The sequence below is a fragment of the Rhinolophus sinicus genome, linkage group LG05 (genome assembly GCF_036562045.2).
Source record: "Rhinolophus sinicus isolate RSC01 linkage group LG05, ASM3656204v1, whole genome shotgun sequence".
Classification (NCBI taxonomy): Eukaryota; Metazoa; Chordata; class Mammalia; order Chiroptera; family Rhinolophidae; genus Rhinolophus; species Rhinolophus sinicus.
Genome location: NC_133755.1, coordinates 155,583,591 through 155,599,943, shown reverse-complemented (window position 1 = coordinate 155,599,943; position 16,353 = coordinate 155,583,591). Strand labels below are relative to the sequence as shown.

General features: G+C 36.7%; 1 long non-coding RNA gene across 1 annotated transcript; it reads left to right on the top strand.

The window, feature by feature from the left end:
• On the top strand, window positions 1-6,339 carry LOC141571713 (uncharacterized). Its single transcript, XR_012496747.1, has 3 exons — window positions 1-262; window positions 3,287-3,633; window positions 6,085-6,339. It is a non-coding gene; the product is annotated as an uncharacterized LOC141571713 (long non-coding RNA).
• Window positions 6,340-16,353: the final 10,014 nt, after the last annotated feature.

Sequence of the window (16,353 nt, the reverse complement as noted above, 5' to 3'; positions counted from 1 at the left end):
CAAACTGTGGCCTGTTTCTGCATTGTCTTTTAATCACACAGCTAACAAACAAGACTCTTTTCAGATGAAGCCCAGGATCCTTAGCACTTTTATAGAGAACTGGAAAATACACAAAATCCAAAGGACGAAATCTCTAATGGAGTGATTTTAGGAAGCCATTTCGTTTGATGCATTGGTTGGACTCTACACCCAGTAAAGTAAGGCTGAGCCTGCTCCTGGAATACCTTGAATTTATGGAAATGTTCAAACTGATGATCCCTGGGTAAGTGACCTAGTAATGTCTCTAGAGAAAAACTCTCTTAACCCTTTGTGGCATGCTAGAAGTCAAAGCAGACTGGGCGGCCATGAATAAAGTTTCACTCTGTCTAGCTCATGTCATTTCACAAATATATTTTATAGCCTCTTCCTCTTTCTTTGCCTTCCTCTCTCTTTACCTAGCCAGACTGGAAGCAGTACTCCTGGGAGTATGGAGTCTATAGAAACCAAACTATGGAAGAGTAATATCACTGATCTCTCTATGAGTATAGGGAACTAAAGGAGCACCAGGTGACAGACAGTAACCCAGAAGGGGGAGCTCCACCACTTTGGTGCCCTGAGGTCTCCAGAGATGTCACCCAGTGCTCAAATGGACCCTGATCTGTAGGCTTGGTGTTGGGGGAAGATGCTTACATCTCACTATGTAGGTTACGTCTACCGACTCCCAAGAGATATAAAGAATAGGGAGAAGGAAGAAAGTATAAATCATAGGAAATTAACATCACTAGTTTCATGAGCACATATGAGTTCCCTTTGGGTGACTCCTAGAAATAGTACGGGACTTAATGTCCCACACTCATGAGCAAAGATGAAACCAGAGAACTACTGTATATGCCCATTATTGGGGTCTAGATCTAGTCCAAGATACATGTGGCCTGGAACATAATATGACAGCCATCTGAAATAACTGTGACCCCTGAGGCAGTGTGACTTGTCCAAGTCACTCAGCAAATTGAGTCCAAAGCTGAGAATGGAATCCACATTTCTTGGATCTCTCTCGTGCTGTGCCCATTTCTTCACACCACCTCTCTTCACCTGCATGACTTCTTCTTTCTTATAAATGAGACAATCAATCTTTAGCGTTGAAAAGATGAAGGGGATATTCAGAATCTTTCAGAAACCAAAACTGGTGAGTAAGCAGTGTACCACACACTCAAAAAAATAACAAAGAATCTGCAGAAAATTTATCATGTTCTTTACTCAAATCCAGAGCGTCAAACCATGTTGATATTTTATTTCAAGGCTTTCTTTCTTTTGATTTGTTCTATTAAAGGGTGGATGCCCTCAAGGCCTAACTTCTCTGGAAAATTAAATTGAAATTAAAATTAAAAGCAAATTTTTATTCTTTGCTGAGGAGCTTTAATATGTGTGTATATTAATTAACATCGGATATGTATTTCTTATAATTATTAAAGAAAACCAAAACTGTTAATTTAAGAGATGGCATGGTTTAGGTTTTTTGGTGTTTTTTTCCTAGATAAATATCTTGGTTCATGCTCTGGGGACCAGCCTATTTAAGTTTCCATTGAGGCGTTACTGGAGGAAAGTGGGTTTGACTAGCTGTTTTTAAGATTTTTATCTTTGAACTTGGCTTTCGGTAATTTGGATGTGCTATATCTAACTGGATTTCTATATATCATTTTTGGATTTGTTAGGCTTCTTGAGTTTGTGGACAAATATTGTTTACCAATTTTTAAAAATTCCTAGCCATTTTTATGTGTTCAAGTGTCTCATATTCTGTGCCTCATATTCTATTTTCTCTTCTTCTGGGATTAAAGTTAAAAGTGTATTAGGGCTTTTAATAATATTCTCTAATCTTTTACTCTTTTTGTCATTTCATGTTGCATTCTGAAGAATATCTTTTGACCTCTTTTCTGTTTCAATAATTCTTCCTTTAGCTAAATCATCTGGTCAATGAATTCTCAATACCAATTGTTAAGTTATTCATTTTGGGGATACGGTTTCCTCCTTTCTATAGTTATGTCCAAGTTTTTCTTTTATATCTTTAAATATAGTAAATATATTCAGATTGTACGTCTGTATTTGGAATTTTAGTGTTTGAAATCTTTGTTATGTCCTTCGATAGATGAATGGATAAAGAAGTTGTGGTATATATACACAATGGAATACTATTCGGCGGTAAGAAAAGATGATATAGGAACATTAGTGACAAAATGGATGGATCTTGAAAGTATAATGCTAAGCGAAATAAGTCAGACAGAAAAAGCAGAGAACCATATGATTTCACTGATATGTGGTATATAAACCAAAAACAACAAAAGAACAAGAAAAACAAATGAGAAACAAAAACTCATAGACACAGACAGTAGTTTAGTGGTTACCAGAGGGTAAGGGGGTGGGGGGTGGGAGATGAGGGTAAGGGGGATCAAATATATGGTGATGGAAGGAGAACTGACTCTGGGTGGTGAACACACAATGGGATTTATAGATGATGTAATACAGAATTGTACACCTGAAAACTATGTAATTTTACTAACAATTTTCACCCCAATAAATTAAAAGAAATCTTTGTTGGCCTATTTCTGTGCTTCTTGTTTCTTTCTTATATTGACTTTGTTGTTGTTGTTGTTAATACCAGATCATCTTTGTCTCTGTACTGGTCACTGTTAATGATAATATTTTCAAGAATAATGTAAAGGTATGATGAAGGTATGCAAAAAATATTTGTGTAGTTTCCAGGTACATCAGGGCAAAATAAATGTAGGACAACCTTAAATCAAATTCAAAGGCTGAGGTTCCCTGCACCACTCAGGTATTAAAATTTGGATGGAAATCTTTGTGAAAGCTGCTTAACTTCTTATTCACCTTTCAGCTTATTGTGAAGATCTAGTCACTTAGAGTCACAGCTTTTTTTTTTTTAGGTTCCCTCTTTAATTCTGAACTTTTTATATGCCCTGAGCATTGATTTATGTCTACTTCATTCCATGAGGCTGTCAAAAGTTAAAATTTCCTTGAATTGTCAAATGCCCCAGAGTAAAATCAACTTCTGTTCTAGCTTACCTCCGGGGTTCCAATTTTCCATTTTAACTCTAGCCTTGCAATTCTTTACTGGGTTGTTAGGTCATCACTGCTTTTAAATGAGTTTTACCCAGTATATTTAGTTGTTTTCATGAAGAGAAATGATCTCAATAACCTAGCCTACCAGGCTTGGCAACTAAAAGTTTACAGATAGATTTTTGAAAATTCTCATGCAAAATACTGTGCGAAGTTTAATTTATTACCTTTCCAGTGATATGTCCCTGGAAATAGACAAGATATCCACTCTCTGGGCAGACACTCTGAAGATGTGGACTGAGGACACATTAACAAGGTGGCCTGGCTCCCTAGTTCTTCAGAGTCAAGAACAAATGAATCAGCATCACCTCTGAGATGATGAAACATCTTTACTTGGCAGAGGCTCGCACTTCCAAGTCAATTGTTCAAGTTTTTAGCCTATTAATCACTGCTGAAGGGCAGAGCTTTTCTGACACAACTAAGTGCTCATCTGTACTCTATGGGTGATTCAAAACACACATTTGTACTTAGAGAGAGGGGGTGCTGATGAAGGCAGAAGATTCTACCCATCTAAATTCCTTGGTAAGTGATGAGTCAATATGTATTCATTAAAAACCATATTACTTAGTGCTTGCTTCTAGGCTTTTTGTTATTTGGGACCCAAAAGTATAATATATGGATACTATACTACCCTTAACTCAGGATGAATCTAGGATCACAGATTGCATGAACTTGTCATGTCTCCCTAGTCTCCTTTAATTTGGTACATTTCCTCAGTTTTTCTCTGTCTTTTATGAACTTTGGACTTTTAAAGAGTCTCTCAGTTTAGGTTTGTCTGAGGTTTCCTCTGATTAAATTCAAGTTATGCATTTTTGTAAGAATACCATTAAAATAATATTGTGTCTTATTACATTAGAAGGCTTATGAGGTTGGTTTGTCCTGTTACATTTATGTTAACTTTGATTAGTTGGTTATAGTAGGATCTGCCAGGTTTCTCTACTGTAAAATTACTACTTTTCTCTTAGTAATTAATAAGTATGTTGTGGGGTGATACTTTAATATTATGCAATTATCCTGTTTCTCATTATGCTTCAACCCACTAAGTTAAACATCAGTTGATGATTCTTAACTAAAACAATTTATTACTGTGATATTTGCCAAAGGGTAATTACTTATTTCCATCATGTTTCACATTTATTAGTTGGGATTCTACTCTAAGAAAGAGCCTTTATTTCTCTCTCATTTCTTTATTTAATTATATACATGACCATGGACTCATATATTCTTATTTTACTTGATGGGTTATAATTCATTATTATCTGTTATGGACTGAATGTTTTCATTCCCCCCACACACACACACACACCAAATTCACACATTGAAGCCCTACCTCCAATGTGATAGTATTTGGAGATGGGAGACTTTGGGAAGTGATTAGGGTTAGATGAGGTCAGGAGGGTGGGGCCCGCACAATGGGGTTACTACTCTTATAAAAGGAGACACCATAGAGCTTGCTCTCTCTCTGTCCGCGTAGCACAAAGAAATTATGTGAGCACATAGGGAGATGGTGGCTGCCTACATGCCCGGAGCAGAGGCTTCAGATGAAACCTGCCTTACCAGGCCCTTGATCTTAGACTTTACAACTGTGAGAAATACATTTCTGTTGTTTAAGCTACTCAGTCTGTGTTATTTTGTTATAGCTGCATGAGTTAAGACATTGTCATTATTTATTTTGTTGCTCAGATTACTCCGAATTTGGCCAATGTTTCAAGTTAACTCTTGTATCTTTCTTTACACGACAGCCACACTTATTGAGTACTTCCTTACTGTCTGGCATCACAAGATGTTCCAAGCTTATCTTGTACTTCCCCTGCTATCACCTTGGGACTAGCCATTTGTCCAAGGAGCCCTGGTTCCTTTTATTTGAGAATGGCATGTGGAAACCAAGCAATGCCTAAAATGATCTATGCTGTGCACAGCTGCTTTTAGAAAATACTTGAAAAGATCATTCTCGAGTAGCATGTAACATCTGAACTCGCCAAACCTCATTACCTTTTAAGATCTGAGCTCAGGCAATAAAATTTCATCTCAAATGGAAACTAGAATCCGGGGGTAGGGGGTCAAATATGTGGTGATGAAAGGAGAACTGACTCTACGTGGTGAACATACAATGCACAATATAGATGGGGCTTTATATAAATGTACACCTGAAACCTGCAAAATTTTAGGTTTCACCCCAATACATTTAATTTAAAAAGTTCTTCCTCAAACATGTTATCAGTTGTGAAGTACTTATTAATAAAAACTATGTGAGGAGATCATAGGAGGGTTTAATTACAAAGAGGAGGAGAAACATTCTATGGTTACTTACTTCTTTGAGAAGCCTTCTCAATCAACCCATGACACTCAGCTCCAAGGACTCTCAACCTGCAGAGCAGTTATTTTCAGGAGTACTCACTGCACCATTTAATAGCATTGTTCTAGAAGTTGCAGTCTAATCCCCTCTGATTAAGAAGCCATGCTTTCATTTTGTCCCATGAAGAGCATTTGATAAGCATTCAAATAAATATTTATTAGATTGGGTAAAGAATTTTAGGAGGAAATTTTTAGAGTTATAATCTGAACCTTTAGTCTAAATAAAGTTCTAATGGTCACTTCTACAACTTTAACAGATGTGATAACAATCTGAATTATTTGCTTGGCATTTTACAATGTACAATGCACTTTCAAGTTATTTATGTCATTTGATCTTTGATCTTTGGTCACATATTCCCACTTTTCCAAGTGGAAATAAACTCAGAGAGGCTGCTTAACTTGCCTCACTGTAACTGGTAAACCTTTGAGCTGACATACTTTTAGTCTAAATGTTATTATTTCATTGAATAATTTCAAAGCATGTTGTCCCATTTGGTCATAGGTTTATGCTGTATAAATATTAGATGTTACAAGTTGACACTTTTAAAAATGTGGAAAACAATTTTATCCAAAAGTCATCCCAAAATTGTTTGAACAAAACTCTAATGTTGTTTGCAGGTACTTTTGTCAACAAGGTACAATGGCTCATCAGGATGGATTGGTTTAACCCTTCATTTTATTGAAGAATATTAACACCAACTATTTGATTGATCTTAAAATATCTGGCTGGAAGCTCCTTCAATCAATGACAATTTACACACATTTATTGACAGATAAAGGATGGGGGTTTGAACCAAAAATCTATAAAATCTTTGCTTGGTCTGAGACACTCTAAGTTTTCTTCTTTTGGACAATAAATACTATGCAACTAAATTGTCTTTTGGCTTATGTTTTCCAGGAAGTTCAAAGCCAAATTTGTGCTGCACCTGTAGCCAATTATGTTTGATAGTGTTACCTGAGTAGTGTGTGTATGTTTCTGTGTGTGCTTCACTTTCATTTTATCTGATCCTGATTTTTAATTTATTTTTGACTATTATATTTATGTGTTGCCTAAAAGTACCCTCAAATTCTTCATAGTCTCAAAGCATGGGAAAAAATAAATAAGCAATTAAGTAGTAAATTTTAAATGTTTTGATAAACTCCTGTTTTTTGAAATGCCATAGGCTAATTTATTTGTATCTGTTGAAAAAGAGGTTGTAAATTGGTTGTGAAAGTCAATGCCAAATAGAGACAGGGGAACAGCCGCTAAGCAGCAAGAGTATAAAAACGCAACTTCTGTTAAGGGTAAGGGGTTTCTCAATTGGGTGAATCTAGTCACTGTTCTTTTCTCAGATTTGGGAATATCCATTGCTTTCCATTCTCACTGAGGCCTGGCTTCTGAGTATAGTATCTCCAGAGTTTCAAATTTTTTACTAACAAGGCAGTTGGAAGGGCTATAAGTAGTATTTACTATGTAATGTTCATGGACATGGTTGCCAAACTCTATTACAACTGAACACCCAGGAGGGCTTGTGCTATTAGGAGGAACTTCTGTTGTTTTCCAGGCTTTCATACAATTGCATGCAAGTTCAAGTTCTGATGCTTTCTTTGTGAATTGACAGAAAAAAGTCACATCCTCATTAAGACACATGTAGTTTTAGTATTAGTTGAATTCATAATGCTGTTATAAGTAAGTAAATCTTCCTAGAGAAGGCTTAGAGAAAATTATGATTATAATATTAATAGGACAAATGTTCTTAAACATATTTTCTGGGTGATTAAAAAAAGAATTCAAGATTGCAATGGGAAAAAAGTGGGCAATGGTGACCTCTTCACTCATCACAATCTGAGGAGTCATCTCCTACTCATTCATCATTCATTCATGCAACAAATATTGATTGAGAACATACTTTGTACTATTTCTAGCATGAAAACAATGGATAGATACAAACCAATATCTTATAAGACCAAATTCCCAAGGAAAGTATTAGTAATCTGTGGTTTTCTGTAAAACAGACATAAAAGTTTTACATCCAAACATGAATATCTCTAATGAACTCACTGGGAACATTTATTATTTCAATTAGGAAACTCTTAGTTATTCACTGGATGTTTTGTCACAGTCCTCAAAATTTTTATTTTTATTCCTGCTGATAGACCAAAATAATATTTTTCTTACTAAAAATGAATATATACCCATTGTAAAATATTTAAATTACTTAAAAAATAAAGAACAAAATGAACATTACCTACAACAGTATGTAAGTACTGCTAATGTTCTAATATGTTACTTTCTAATATTTTATATATTTATGTTTTTATATTGAAAACAATTTTACATCTTGCTTTTTTCTCTTAGAATTATTTTTTGAACATTTCTCATATTATTTAAAATTTTTTGAAGAATGCTTCTAATGCTCCTAAAGAGATATCAATATTCTATCAAATGACTGTACCATAATTTATTTGAATGATGAATATTTAGATTGTTTCACTCTTCACTACTATTAAAAATATTGGTATGGCTACTATGGAAAACAGTATTGAGCTTCCTAAAAAAATTTAGAGTTCCATATGACCCAGCAATCCCTCTACTAGGTGTCCACCCAAAAAATTTGAAAACATTTATCCATAAAGATATATGTACTTCTATGTTCATTGAAGCATTATTTATGGTGACCAAGAAATGGAAACAACTGATTTGTACCTTGATAGATGATTGGATGAAGAAGATGTGGTACATATATAAAACGGAATACTACTCAGCCATGAGAAAAGATGAAATACTGCCATTTGCGACAACATGATGGATCTCGAGATTATCATGCTAAGTGAAATAAGTCAGATGGAAAAAGTTAAGAACCATATGATTTCACTCATATGTGGAATACAAAACCGAAAGCAACAAACAAACAGACAAACACACAAACAAGACAAACAAAACTCACAGACACAGACAACAGCATGGTGGTTACCAGAGGGAAAGGGGAATAAGGAGAGGCAGAAAAGAGAAGAGAGGGTCAAGAATATGGTGACAGAAGGAGATTTGACTTTGGGTGGTGAACAATGCAATATGCAGATGATATATTATAGAATTGTGCACTTGAAAACTATATAATTTTATTAACCAGTGTCACCCCAATAAATGTAATACAATTTTTAAACAGAAAATACTGTGTTAAGACTTTAAAAGTTATTTCAACATATGATTTTCTACAAACGAAATGTAAATAAATAACAGTGGCATTTTGATATAATAAGTACTGAACTAGGCATCTCTGTTTTTACCTATACCAAGAACTATGATTCCTGATTAGATAAATACTATATGGGTTAAAAACGCTAATTTTCTGTAGAGGTTCATTAATGTAATAAATCAACATTCATTTGTGAATGCAGAAAGCGATGTTCCTAATAAGCCTAATGTCATCTTTTTTGTTAAAAATTTGGCATTTCCAGGCCAACACAAGGCCTGAGCCTTTAGAGGCCATGGCTGTGGTGAGAAAAAAAGTAACACAGACCAAAGTTATTGGTCTATGTTCGATTTATGATTTATCATTTTTGCTGGAAATTTTTCTTTTCCCCTAAGCTGCTCTTTTTTACTTTCTGTTTTTTCTTATGATGAAATGCATATCTATAATCCAACATGGTAAAGGTGAAGGTTGAAAAGTATCATTCATAAATCAAATTTGCAACCTAAGGAGGTGAAACAGGCTTATGGATATAATGCAAATGCGTATACTTGAGTATCTACCCCATGAGGAACTGAACAAGTAATTAAACTTGTGGGGCCAAAGAGCTTCTAATGTCTTCTTAACGATTTGTAAAGCAGTCCTTCAGGCTTCTAAAGTAATAGATGGATAGATGTGGAAGCTTTTTAAAACAGAGACTTTGCCTCTACTGCTTATGCCTAGGGAACACAGTTTGAGTGTTTTGTTATAAGCCAAATAAGTCATTATAATTGTTAATACTTGCAAGAATCATGGTGTTGTTAAAGAAAAAGTGTGTGGCAAAATTCTGTTTTACCAAAAACTCTTCCTTCCCTCAGGCCGTTGTCACATCAGGATCATGTACCTTAGCCAAGTAAAGATTTGGCATATGTCTGTTCACTCTCATTATATAAAGTAATATCAAATTCATCAGGCTCTAAGTAGGGTTCGCTTAAGGTTAGCTTTTCTTCGTTTTACCGAAGACAGCAGACAATCTTAGAGCAGTATTGTACTCTGTGCTTTGTTAATACAGTATAGAGGTCATGTGAAGGAGTTAATCAATTCTACATGCTCTCATTCAACTGCCAAGATGAATCCAGTATCGAGTGAGAGTATCTTAGCATGTTAAGGCAGAGACAGCTCTCATAAGAATGAGAACAGGGAGATGAGCATTGTGCAGCTACTTTCTTCAGGATTTTAAATGTTCAGTTGCAAGAGAAGTTTGGAGTTCTGTCATATGCGTCTTTCCTCATGGTAATTTATGAAACATATGAATATTAGGATTCTATGTGTCATAGTAGGATGAAAGATAGTGCAATATGGTGAAAAGTCCATAGATTCTGGAATCAGAAGGGTCTGAGTTTGAATTCTGAGTATTTGCCTTTGAACAACACTTACAAAATAGGAATAATAATAACTCAATGATTCTTGTGAAGAATATATTAACTAATATATGTCATATATCCAATACACTGCCCATCTATTATATAATAAATGCTCAATAAAATGGTGACTATTATTTAACACACACACACACCAAGAGTGCCAAAAAAGTATACAAATGTGGACACTTTGGTCAATGTTGCTCAAGCAGTAGTTCGCCGTAATCAGAAGTGCCTGGATGCAGATGGTAACCACTTTGAGCACCTCTTGTAATTGCAGAAGTCAAAGGTGACATGTATTCATCTTTTGTTATCAGTATATATTGAGTATTATAATTTTGATACAGTTTTTTCCTTCTTAAAATGTGTATACATTTTTTGGCACCCTCTGTGTGTGTGTGTGTGTGTGTGTGTGTGTGTGTGTGTGTGTGTGTGTATAATTTCATTATTTAATAAAAATCACTTGATTGGGCAAGGCAGTGTCTTTTATCTCATGTTAGTGACCCCATGAAGATATTCCAGAGGACAGTGACTTGCAAAAATTACCTCTCATGTGAATTAAAAGCCTACAAACTCTTCAGAACAAAGATTTCTTCATTACTTGTGAAATAGCTGGCTTAGAAATTGTTAGCAGAATGGCTGATCAGTAACAAAAAATTGATCTATTTGTCACTAAGGAAAGCAATTGGAAGTTAAAAGCCTCCACCCCAAGAATGAATTCCTATCCTCTGGTTTCATACAAACCACTCAGAGATTGTATCTTATCTTTTCCATTAAAACAACTCTAAAAGAGCAATTAACATTTATTAACTAGAAAGCAGGATTGGGGGAGCAGGGCATTGGAACATAGCCTTCAAAGTGCCCTCGTGATTGAAGCAGGGCTGCCTGGTCATACAGGACAGCTTTAAAGCTCCAAGCCTGATGCCACCATGCATGCTGGGAGCCACAGATACATAGGTGTCAACACTGCAGTTTCTTCCTTTGGGGACTATAAATGTTTGTCAGGAACCAGAAAGCATATGTCCAGTGTTTAAAGGAACAAGAATCAACAATGTCCACATATGAGAATTTCCTGAAGATGTTTTAAAAAACACTAATAATTGGTCCCCCCACACAAAACCAAATAAATCAGAATCTCTGGGTGGCAGGGCTGGAGGATGGCATATTTTGGTTTAGGCCATTGAATCTCAAACTTTAATGTGTGTCAGAATTGCCTGAAGGGCTTGTTAAATAGCCTACTTCTAACATAGTGCTATAGTCTAGTATAGGTGCTCTAAAAATATTTGCTGAATAAATAGTGCCAGATTTGCATTTGGAAAGAACAAATTTCTAGAATAGGCTTGATTAACTAGTGTTCCTGGATGGACTTGGGGTCCAGGAGCTCCTGAAATCATCAATAGTATGGCACGGGCTTGTGCCTATGTGCATTCAGAGGACAGTTCCTCACTTTCATCCAACTCTTAAGACGGGTCTGTCACCTAGAAACGTCAACATCCACGCTTATGGGGAATAAATGCTATTTTCCTTCAGGCTTTTGTCTTCATGAATAAAGAAAATAAAAGTAGTTTTTATTTTCCAAATAATAATAATAATAATAATGAATTTCAGTATTGACAAGCACAAAAAGCATTGTATCTTGTTCAAAATACTAAAACAGCCACTGAAGACACTAGCCTTCCATCTAAGAGCCTTTTCGCAAATGAAGGCCCATCTTTTGAAGAATGCACCTATGTTTATTTTACTTCGAACAGAATTTATTGCAGATTTAAAAATAAAGGGTAAGACTGTTGTCTCTCCAGGGAAGAGAGTTTGCCTTGTCATCTTTGTGCCTCTAAAGGTGGGACGCAATAATTGGTTCAAAGTGGAATGGTATTGGTAATGCACATGACTCAATTCTGAGAAAAGCATACAAGAACTATTAATAAAATAACTAATGGTGATCTGTAGCTGTGAGCTGAAAAACTTGTATTTCTCAACTACACATTTTTAGTTTTTTCTTTCTCCCAGCCAGTTCTTGCCCTTCAAAACTCAAAGATGAACCTTTTCCAAGAGAATTGCTAAATGCCTTCCCCTTTGACAAATGTATAACAATTATTATTTCTAAAAATATTAGGCTTTATTTTTTATAATGTTTGACTCATAACCTAATACCTTCACTACATTATTGTGTTGGATACATACATTAATATTATACTGTTATGTCATATGAAATAAAATAGTAAAAATTATAATTATAGTTAAGAACAGAGTTGTGACTCTAGAAGAGAGACCCCAGCCATTGGTCATCACGCCCAATACAGTTATTTCTTTCTATGCCAGATGCTTCTCATATTTACATACAACTAAATTTAGAGAAATTATCTCCTGTGCACTGTTCCAGAGAGGGACCAGTGAAGGCTCTACTAATTAATATTGGTCCAACCGCACCTGTTCACTAGGGTGACAAGAAATGTAACCACAACCTGCACCTCTTATAGCTCAGTCTCTCTCTCTGTCTCTCTGTCTCTGTCTCTGTCTCTGTCTGTCTCTGTCTCTGTCTCTGTCTCTCCCTCCCTCCCTCCCTCCCTCTCTCCCTCTCTCTCTCTCTCTCTGTCTCTCTCTCTGTCTCTCTCTGGCTTTCCAAACTTTTAAACTCATGAATATTTTTTTCCATAAAAGGAAATATTTCTCTCTGTTAATAATGATCTGTCTTTTCCTTCTGGAAGATTGCAGAATATTCCATTGTATGGATACATAATCGTTGTTTTTGTTTTTTTAACCAGGCCCCTATTGATGAACATTTAGATTACTTTCACTTTTTTCCTATGATAAACATAGCAATAAACATTCATGTAAGTACACCTTTCTGCCCTGTTTTTTCAGGGGGATTATGTACTTATCATTACAGCTTTCCTACTTCTTACCCCAGCAGTCAAAAGCCCTGGATATTAGCCATGTCTGTCATCATCTAGTAGCCATAGAAACTTGGAGAACAAATTTAAGTTCTTTTTCTGTGAAATGGAGATACGAACCACTACTCTGCCTGTCTTACATGGAGAGAAAAGAATGGATGTGAACATACTTTAAAAACTATTTCATCAGTGTTTTGTAGTCTCCATTTTTTAAATTAAATTTATTGGGGTGACAATAGTTAGTAAAATTACGTAGGTTTCAATTGTACATTTCTATAATGCATCATTTATATATCACATTGTGTGCTCTCCACCCAGAGTTAATACATGGATGCATAGTTTTTGTTCATGACGGCCAATTTTACCCAGTGCACTCAGTAAATGCTCATTGAAGGAAAGACTGTGAATGGACTTTACCAGCATTTCTCAATTTGTGGTCTGTGCATCGTCTGCCAACGAACCACCTGATACACTATTTCAAAAGGCAGGTGATTCCTGGGACTCACTCCCTGACTTAGTGAATTAGAATCTGTGTGCATGGGAGAATGAGGGAATGGAGAGGCCCTGGATTCTGACTTTTCTCAAATTTACCGAGTGCTTTTTGAGGCAGACATGCATTTGAGAACCCCTGGATGAGACACATTGGTATTGCTAGTCCTCATTTAAAGCTCCCTGGTAGGAAAAGAGGAACACTGCTTCTTTGGCTGGAGGAGAAGCAAGTTCAATACAGGTAAATGTCCCCTACACATTTTATGGACTTAAATCTCATCGTGGCGTCCTTAGGGACCCATCTCAGAATGGGCATACTACCCAAACAGACCATAAATGTCTTGCAAATAAATTTCCCAAAAGAGACTTCAGCTTTCTTATCAAGTGTTAGGGTTATGTGGACGTCTGGATTTGGCTGAATAAAACACTACCTGCCATGACTGCTAACAGTCACATCGAATGTGGCTATGCAAAATGTCCCTGTGGAAACAGGAAACTAGGACAGCCCTTTCTGGGTAATGGAGGCCATGAATAATACACAGAAAATGCCGTTTCTTTTCATGTGGTTCTTATTCATGATCACTTTAGAAAGTAGAAAATGCCAGGAAAATAGCTGGGGTATATCTTAAAAATACATTAAGCACAGCATGTTCAACAATTTAGACATTGCTTTCTCATATATTGTGGTATATGAACACATCAGAGAAATACAAATTAGATTTCTTTGAAGATCAAGTAATAAGAATAGCTCACATTGGGAGTGCTTACGTGGTATCAGAGCTATATTAAATGTTTTACATATATTATCTTATTAAACTTCATTAATGTGCCAATCCACACAAAGTTTTTAATAATATGAAAGGTGGAACAAAGAAAACGTGAACAAGTGCTCCAGATACTTCAAGCCAACAGGTAAAGTCAGAAATCTTGTTTTGTCAGCTTCAGCATCTATGACAACTTTATGGACAAGGTTTTGGTTTGGTGAACCACTAAGGTGACTTGCTTAGGGAAATGCAAGCCAGTCCTCTTGGGAAAGAAAAACAAACACATTTGGAACATCTCGTGCTGTTTAATGTTTTCACCTGTGACGCTGAGGACAGAGCCACAAGCATTCTCATCAGAACTGAGGAGAATAGATGCCAGTAAGTTAACATTTCAAAATTCCCTCCTGTTTGCATAGTAGATCATATGAGGCATCTTGTAGAAGGTGGATTCCCTGTCTCAAAGGAGCTTACATTATGGGGCAAGGAGTAAAAATCCCACAAATTTTATTTATACGTTTGTATGTTAGCCATAAAAAGCAGCCTGAGACTTACATATTAGTGGGTAGGAATCAAGAGATGAAAAACTAAAGTAAAATCATACGGTTCTCAACTTTTCTGTGTGACTTATTTCAATTAGCATAATAATCTCAAGATCCATCTATTTTGTTGCAAATGGCACTATTTCATCTTTTCTTAGGGCAGAGTAGTGATTTCACGATATGTGGGATATAAAACTGAAAGCAAGAAAGGAATAAGACAAACAAACAAAGAAACAAAAACTCACAGACAACAGTTTAATGATTACCAGAGGGTAAGGGGGGAGGGAGGTGGTAGATGAGAGTAAATGGGGTCAAATATATGGTGATGGAAGAGCTGACTCTGGGTGGTGAACACACAATGTGATATACAGATGATGTAATACAGAATTGTACACCTGAAACCTATGTAATTTTACTAACCATTGTCACCCCAATAAATTTTAATTAAAAACAAAACAAAACTGAGGCTCATGGAGCCAGTAGGAGGGCCCTGTCCTGGGAGGGGTCCCAGCCTCAGGGGGAGGGTTAGGCATAAAGGTGGGAGTCATGGAAAGCATCCAAGATGACCTCTTCTGGAGAAGAGCACAAAGGAAAGAGGAGAAATTTATGCCATGGTTACCAGCTTTGTGTGGGTCACGTTATGCTTTACCCAGATCTGTCTCTGAGAGCTTGGTCTGAATCTCTAAGCCTTCTCTTTTAGCCACAGACCTCATAGTACCCCTCGTTCTACCTCCTCTTCCTGAATCTACACAGTCTGACTGCAGCCCCTTCAACATTAGAGACCATCACAATCACCATCGAGGTGTAAGGTTCCCGGCCTCCCAGAAGCCAATGTTCCACTTCATTCCCAGCTCACCCTCTCAGGAGGTCTGAGTGTGCCCAGGGCACTGCTATGCATTGATGTTCTCTAGGGAATTAGACAGTCCCTCTTTTCAGTAGTAACTGGGCAGATTCCCGCAGTGACTGAGAAGTGTTCTTGCCTATTCACAATAATGGTGATAACAACAGAAGCAGCATTATTGCCTTGCTCTCATACTCCAGGCAGTGAGCTAAGTGATACACAACAAGGACCGTGGTATCAGGGGCAGGCAAGCATCACTTCTCTGTGGACACTTGCTGCTGATGCTAATTGTTCCTTTAGTCCCATGTTGACTGCTTCCGCTGTGCTCCCCTGCTGTTGGGCAGCCAGGTATGCAAAGCTCTCTTTTGTCCTCCTCCATCATCCCATGGCTTCTCCTGGTCCACTCACCCACTCAGCCACGTCTCCTGTAGGAGTGGGGGACAAACCCAAATCCCTCCTTATGACATCCTCCATTCTTCTCAGCTCTACGTTTTGGCATAAACATTAGGGTGTGAGTTTTCCTGGTTTTGCTCTTGATATTTGAAGGGCAGCAGAATACACCACCCCAAAATATGCCATTTTGGCATTTGGATTATTTTGAGCTGAAGGCAATTAAGATCCATCAGACTCAGGAAAGGCTTTTTACCTCCCCTTTAAGTGCCTAAAAGAATTTAGATAGAGGGCCTCTTTAGGAAGAGAGCTATACCACAGATAACTTTTCAATCACAAAGACTTATCTGCATGGTAGGGCAAATATCTGTTTACCAAACATTAGCTCCTCTCATCTTCCCGT